Source organism: Panthera leo, chromosome A1 (genome assembly GCF_018350215.1).
Source record: "Panthera leo isolate Ple1 chromosome A1, P.leo_Ple1_pat1.1, whole genome shotgun sequence".
Classification (NCBI taxonomy): Eukaryota; Metazoa; Chordata; class Mammalia; order Carnivora; family Felidae; genus Panthera; species Panthera leo.
This window is the reverse complement of record NC_056679.1, coordinates 218856661-218864322: the sequence shown is the minus strand read 5'-3', so window position 1 is coordinate 218864322 and position 7662 is coordinate 218856661. Positions and strand designations below refer to the sequence as shown.

At 35.3% G+C, this 7662-nt stretch overlaps 1 pseudogene; it reads left to right on the top strand.

The window, feature by feature from the left end:
• The first annotated feature begins 5924 nt into the window (after window positions 1-5924).
• LOC122198643 lies at window positions 5925-7349 on the top strand (annotated as a pseudogene).
• The last annotated feature ends 313 nt before the right edge of the window (window positions 7350-7662 follow it).

Here is a 7662-nt window from a genome sequence, read left to right as displayed (position 1 = left end):
TTGTGCACGGTCACGTAAGTTCTCATTGCAAGACTCCTTCTTCCTGCTTCTACTGGTTACACAATATTTGTAAACCTAGTACCTAAAATAGTAATTCCATTTTACTATAAATATTGCCAGAAGTTTTCAAAATAATCAAGCTTGCATGCATTAAGTGCTAGAAAGGTAATTAAGAATGGAAAATTTAAGATTACTCTTATCAGTTTAGTATGTCATGACTACACATAAAAATCCCTGACGTCTTTGCTTCTATGTTAGCTCACTGCTTCACCACATTTAAATAAAGTAGGTAACAAGGACTGCTCTAGTATTTGAACAGCAGTTCAATTTGAAAGTAATTCAATGAGGGTAACCACTAACTCAACTAATCCAGTTAGATGAGCAATAAGTAATAAATAATTGATTTTCATTAGATATTGAGAATATATTAGGTTACTCTGGGTTAGTCAAACAAGCAGTTTCTTATTTTGGTCCATTTAAGTTACAGAATGTGGACTGAACACCTTTTTAATATATTATTGATCTCATAGACAAGAACAGCCACATCTTGTAAGTAGAAAAATTTGAATCATAACTAAATCACACGGGATTTTTTTTTCTCAGTCTCCTTAGGTATTAATAAAAGGTCTTGCAGGTGAACACATTAACCTAATTTTTAAATTATACTTCTTGGAGTGTATAATTTTATTTTAGCTTCAAATTATGGCCCTGTTTCAGCTCTAAGATTTTTCTTTTTTAGAGGCATAATTAACAAATGGAAAATTATTATTTCTCAAAAAGTAAACAATATATTTGCATACATATGAGAAAATATGAAGTCAATATATTTAATAGAAACAATGGTTTTAGATTACTTTTATGCAAAGGGCAGCTTTATATATAAAACTTTAGAGAGAAACAACAAGAAGTAATCATTGTTGAAAGGAATATAAGAATATTCAAATAATTTTAATAATAGAAAGCAGTTTTATTATAATTATCATTTTTTGTTATGACCTCAAAATATTCCTTTTAATTATTTCTTAGGGCTAATGGGAATATATGTTTACTATCATTTTTTTTTTTCCATTTTAGCAAAATGTACTCTTTTAGTCCTAGCTTCCAGTCATCCCTGTACTATTATTACTGTTTTTTACAAACTGCTATAAGAAGTGCCTGGGTGGCTTAGTCAGTTGGGCATTTGACTTTTGATTTTGGCTCAAGTCATGATCCCAGGGTCGTGGAGTAAAGCCCTGTATAGGGCTCCATGCTGAACTTGGAGCCTGCTTAAGATTCTTCTCTCTCTCTCTCTCATTCTCTCTCCCCATAAAAAAGAAAAAAAAAGAGAGAGAGAGAGAGAGAAAGAAAAGGAAAGAAAGAAAGAAGAAAGAAAGAAAGAAAGAAAGAAAGAAAGAAAGAAAGAAAGAAAGAAAGAAAGGAAGGACTAGGGATAGTCACACTGCATAAAATGTTAACACCTCTCTTGATCTTTCCTTCCTCCTGAATTATTTCATCTATTCATCTTGTAAACTGTGGAAAAAGCAAATCATATTTGGATATTAGAAAGTAGTCAAAGGTAAAGAAAGAAAAAATAACTCAGTTTATTTGTGTTAATGGGAAAACACAGCAATCTTTAAACATGTTTTCTTCCCATGGGGGTATCAATTTGGTAAACACATTTTTACCAATGTGTAAATTTGTAAGCATATACTTATAAGTATAGAATATGGTGGTCAGTTTGGTCAAACAATACTTAGGTGTTGTGGTGAAAGTATTTTGTGAATAACATCTACAAAGAGTTAATTTTAAGCTAAAAACAACGACAAATTACCCTTGATAATGTGAGTGGGTCTCATGCAATCACTTGAAGGCCTCATAAGCAGAAACTGGGGTTTCCCTGAAAGGAAGGAATTCTGCTTGAAGACTGTAATACAAATATCTTGTCCAGTTTCCATCCTGCTCACACAGTTGTGGAGTCTGGTGACTTTGAAATCTACACGGCAGACCAGCCAACTGGAAACTCAGGCAAGAGTTGAAGTCGCAGTCATGAGTCTGAGATTGCGGGGCAGGACAGTAGGCTGGAAACTCAGGCAGGAAATGTAAGCCTTTTTAATCAAAAAGCATGAGTTTTCCTACTCTGTTGTCATGACTGTTTGACTCTTGGGGTTTCCTTGAATTTGCATATTAATTTTAGGATCAGTTTATAAACTACAAAAAGCCATCTGGAATTTTGATAGTATTTCATTGAATCTATAGATCATTTACAGACTAGTGCTTATCCAAGAACTCAAAATACCTTTCCATTTTTTTTCATGTATCTTTAATATCTTTAGATAACGTTTTGTAATTTTCAGTGTTCGAGTCTTGTGCTTCCTTTTCTTAAACTTATTTCCAAGTATTTAGACTGTGTTATGCTGCTGTAAATGGAATTATTTTCCTATTTTCATTTTTGGTTATTTTTTCCTAGCAGGCAGAAATGAGATTGAGTTTTGTATATTGGTCTCATATCCTGTAAACTTGCTGAAATTACTTACCAGCCTAATAGGTATTCTGGATTCCTGAGGATTTTTTTCACATAATATCATTTCATGTGCAAATAGAGACAGTTTCCTCCACCCTTTTTTTTTTAATTTTTAAGTTTATTCATCTATTTTGAGAGAGAGAGAGAAACATAGCACACGGACGGTGGGGGACAGAGAGAGAGAGAAAGAGAGAAAGAATCCCAAGCAGGCTCCATGCTGTCAGCACAGAGCCTGATGCAGGACTCAAACCCACAAACTGCAAGATCATGACCTGAGCCGAAGTCAAGAGCCTGACACTTAACTGACTGAGCCACCCAGGCTCCCCTCTTTCTCCCTTTCTAATCCCGATGCGTTTTGTTTCATTTCCTTCCCTAACTGCCCTCTCTAGGACCTGTAGCACCTGCGGTACAATGTAAATAGAAGTGATGACAGGGAACACTCTTGTCGTTTCAGATGTTAGTGGGAAAGCATTTAATCTTTCACCATTATGCATTATGTTAGGAGTGAGATTTTTGTAGTTGCTCTTTGTTTGGAGGAAATCTCATCTGTTCCTAAATTTTTTATTGCTTTATAGTGAAAAGGGCCCTGAGTTTTGTCAAATGCTTTTTTGGAGTCTATTTTGATGATGATATTCTTGTTCTATTAATATGGTGTTGTTACATTGAATGGTTATTTTATGTTGACTCAACTCTGCACTCCTAAGTCAGTTCCATAGTCGGTGTAAAAGTCTTTTAATATACCACTAGATTTGTGTTCTAGTATCTTACTGAGAATTATTGTGTCTATCTCCTTAAGAGATATTAACCTTTAGTTTTCTTCTCTATGATGCCTTTCTCTGGCTTCATAATAGCATAATACTATCCTCATAGAATGAATTGAGAAATTTTCCTTACTCTTCTAGTTTTTGGAATAATTGTTAAAAGATTGATGTTAAATGCATGACATATAATCCTTCTGATAGGCTGTTGGATACATAATTCGTGGAGGAGTTTTAAATCTTTATTTATATGGGATATTTGTTTTATTTTCAATGTATTTACTTGAGAGAGAGAGAGTGTGGGAGACAGGGGAAGAAGGAGAGAGAGAGAGAGAGAGAGACAGAATCTTAAGCAGTCTCCACACTCAACGCAGGGTCCAATGTTGGGCTTGATCCCATGATCATGACCTGAGCACAAACCAAGGGTTGGATTCATCTGAGCCACCCAGGCACCCTGTCTTGGTTTTTTAACTTGTGAATTCTTTGTCTGGTTTTGCTATCAGAATGACATTTACCTCACTGAATAAGTGCAGTATGTTTCCTCTTCTTCTATTTCTCAGAAGAATTTGATAAAGATGGTTGCTAATTCTTCATTTATCTGGTGGAATTTGCCAATGAAACTATCTGCTTGGGCTTTTCTTTGTTTGGTGTTTGATTTTTAATTCATTCTCTTGTTGTATGTGTGTTATTATTACCTTTTTGTACTAAAAATGTTTAAACATTTAAAAAGTAGAAATTCTCAATTTTATAAGAAAAGAAAAAAATCATATGCTGAAGTCTCTGAGATCTATGGTCACTTTCATTATGGTATATTATTAAAATTGTTCTACTTTATTATTCGTTATTGTTGTTAACCACTTACTCTGCCTAGTTTGTAAATTAAATATTATCATAAGTACGTATGTATTGGAAAAAACAGTACATATAGGTTTCAGTAATATCTGTGGTTTCAGGCATCCATCGGGGTTCTTGGAACATCCCCCCACAGATGAGGAGGAACTACTGTTCCACATTCTCTTAATTGCTATAGCTACAGGGTTGGCATTACCATCAGGCAAAGTGATCCCTCCCATTTTATTCTTATTTTTCAGTGCTGTTTTAGTTATTCTAAAGTCTCTTCCTTTCCATATAAAATGTAGAATAATGTTGTCTATGTCTGAATCTTGCTTGGATTTTGATAGGGATTTCATTAAATGTTGACATCTTTTCTACATTGTCTTCAAATCTTTGAACATACTATGTCTCTCCATTAAGAATTCTTTATCTCAGTAGTAATTTGTAATTTTTAGCATATAGATCCTATAGCATATTTTGTTAAATTTGCATCTAAGTATTTCACTGGAGCGTTTTTCTGAGTATTACTTTTTGGTCTCCATATATTTATTGTTAGTACAAATGTGATTTTTTTGTATGTTGGTCTTATATTTGCAATCTTGCTGAATTCACTTATTAATTCTGAGGTTTTTTTTTCCTCAATACAAATAATCATCCCATTTTCAAATAGTGAGAGTTTTATTTCTTCCTTTCAATGTGTATGATTTTCATTGCCATTTTTTTACTCTTTAAAATGGGAAAAACTTCCAGTACTATATGGAATGAGAGTGGACATCTTTGTCTTGTCCCTAAACTTACAGGGAAAATAATCACTCTTTTAATGTCAAACATGATGTTTGTTGTAGATTTGTTGAAAGTGTCCTTATCGAGTTGAGAAAGATCCCCTCTATTCCAAGTTTGTGTGAGAGTATTTATCATACATGGGTATTGATTTTTAAACGCCTTTTCTGCATCCATTGCTATGAGCATATGATTTTCTTCTTAGCCTATTGATGTGGTATATTACACTGATTGATTTTCAAATAAGTTACCAGACTTGCATATCTGGAATATATCCCAGTTAGTCACAGAATATAATTATTTTTAAACATTGTGGATGTGATTTGCTAATATGTTATGAGGAATACTTGCACAGCCTTTTGAGTTTCCCTATTTTCTCTTAGCATAATGTATTTGATAGATTCTTTTTGTTGCATGTATCTGTAGTTTATTTCTTTTTATTACTTTCATTGCATGGATAAATAGAGTTTGTCCATTACTTGATTGAGGGGCATTTGGGTTGTTTATGCTTTTTACTGGTTATGAATAGAGCTATGATAAACCTTTGCATAAAGGCTATGTGCAAACATAAGTTTTTATTTCTCTGGAGTAAATACATGGGAGGGATCTTTAGTTCACATGGTTAGCACATATATAAATTTGTAATAAATGACCACACTATTTTCCAGAATTATTATATAATTTTACAGTTCTTCCACAATGTACAGGATTTCTAGTTGCACTCCACATATTCACCAATTCTTGGTATGATCAGTTTTGCTTATTTATTTGCCTCAATTTTATCCATTCCTGTAGGCAGGTGTGTAGTAGCATTTCATTTTGGTATTAATTGGCATTTCTCTAATGCCTAAAGATGTTGAACTTTTTTTTTTTTGATGTGCTTATTTTCTATCCGTAATTCTACTTTGTTGTAGTTTAGTTCAAGTATTTTGAGTTCCTTTTTATTGTATTGTTTGCTTTCTTATTATTGAACTTTGAAATTTTTTATCTATTTCAGGAATAATTTAATTATCAGCACTTCTGGCAGTGGCGGTTGGAGGGGCTGAAGCAAGATGGGTCAAAGTCAGAGAGGTGGTCATGGCCCTGGAGGTGGCAAGAAGGATGAAAAGGACAAGGAAAAGAAATACAAACCTCCCAGGCCAACTAGAGTGGGGAAAAAGAAAAAGAAGACAAGGAGATCAGATGCTGCCAGCAAGCTGCCACGGAGATACCTCACACTCCATGCCAGTTAAAGTTACTGAAAAGACTATTTTCTCATGGAGGAAGAATTCATTAGAGATCAGGAACAAATGAAACTTTTAGAAGAAAAGCAAGAGGAGGAAAGACCAAAGGTGGATGATCTGAAGGGAACCCAATGTCAGTAGGAATGTTGGAAGAGATCATTGAGGGCAATCATGCCATCGTGTCTACATCTGTGGGCTCAGAACACTATGTCAGCATTCTTTACTTTGTAGACAAGGATCTGCTGCAGCCAGGCTGCTCAGTCTTGCTTAGCCACAAGGTATATGCCATCATAAAGGTCCTCATGGATGACACAGACCCTTGATCACAGTGATGAAGGTAAAAAAGCACCCCCGCCAGGAAACCTATGCTGCTGTTGGGGGGCTGGACAACCAAATCCAGGAAATTAAGGAATCTGTGGAGCTTCCTCAAACTCATCATGAATATTATGAAGAGATGGGCATAAAGTACCCGAAAGGGGGTCATTCTGTGCCACCTGGCACAGGTGAAACCTTATTAGCCAAAGCAGTAGCAAACCAAACCTCAGCCACTTTTTTGAGTGATTAGTTCTGAACTTATTCAGAAGTCTCTAGATGATGGGCCTAACCTCCTTCAGGAATTGTTTCGAGTTGCAGAAGAATATGCACCATCCATCGTGTTTATTGATGAAATTGATGCCACTAGAACAAAAAGTTATGTCTCAAATTCCAGTGGTGAGAGAGAAATTCAATGAACAATGTTGGAACTGTTGAACCAGTTGGATGGATTTGATTCAAGGGGTGTCATGTAAGTGATCATGGCCACAAACCGAATGGTAACTTTGGATTCAGTACTCACCAGACCAGGCTGCATTGACAGGAAAATTATGTTCCCCCTGCCCGATGAAAAGGCTAAGAAGCACATCTTTCAGATGCATGCAAGCAGGATGACCTTGGCCAATGATGTTACGCTGGATGACTTGATCATGGCTAAAGACGGCTTCTCTGGGGCCGACATCCAGACAATCTGTACAGAAGTTGGTCTGATGGCCTTGAGAGAACCTAGAATGAAAGCAACAAATGAAGACTCCAAAAAATCTAAAGAAAATGTTCTTTATAAAAAACAAAAACAAAAACAAAAAACAAGGCGGCACCCCTGAGGGGCTCTATCTGTTGGAGTGTCCTGACTCCTCAGAGGGATCAGGTTGGGAAAGTTGCCCAGAGGAACCCATGTTCCAGTTGATCTTTCTTAGTAAAACCTCCTGTGTCCCTTTTTGAGTGTGATGTGCAGGGTGCCCGCTGGGCTGCCTTCATCTGTTGGTCACGTGCGGTACTCTCCCCCCAATAAGGTGAGCTGCTTTTCAAAAAAAATCAAAACAAAACAAATAAACAAACAAAAAACAAGAAATAATTTCTTTATCAAATGTTTTCTTTCAATCTGTGACTATTAATTTTTATGCAAACTAACTTGTCAATTTGCTTTTTATATATTTTTCTTTGGTTTTCTAAAAAGTCTGTGCCTTAGTCAAGGTTCCAAATGTATTCTAATGTGTTTTTTCCTAAAACTTTTGTAACTTTATTCTTTATATTT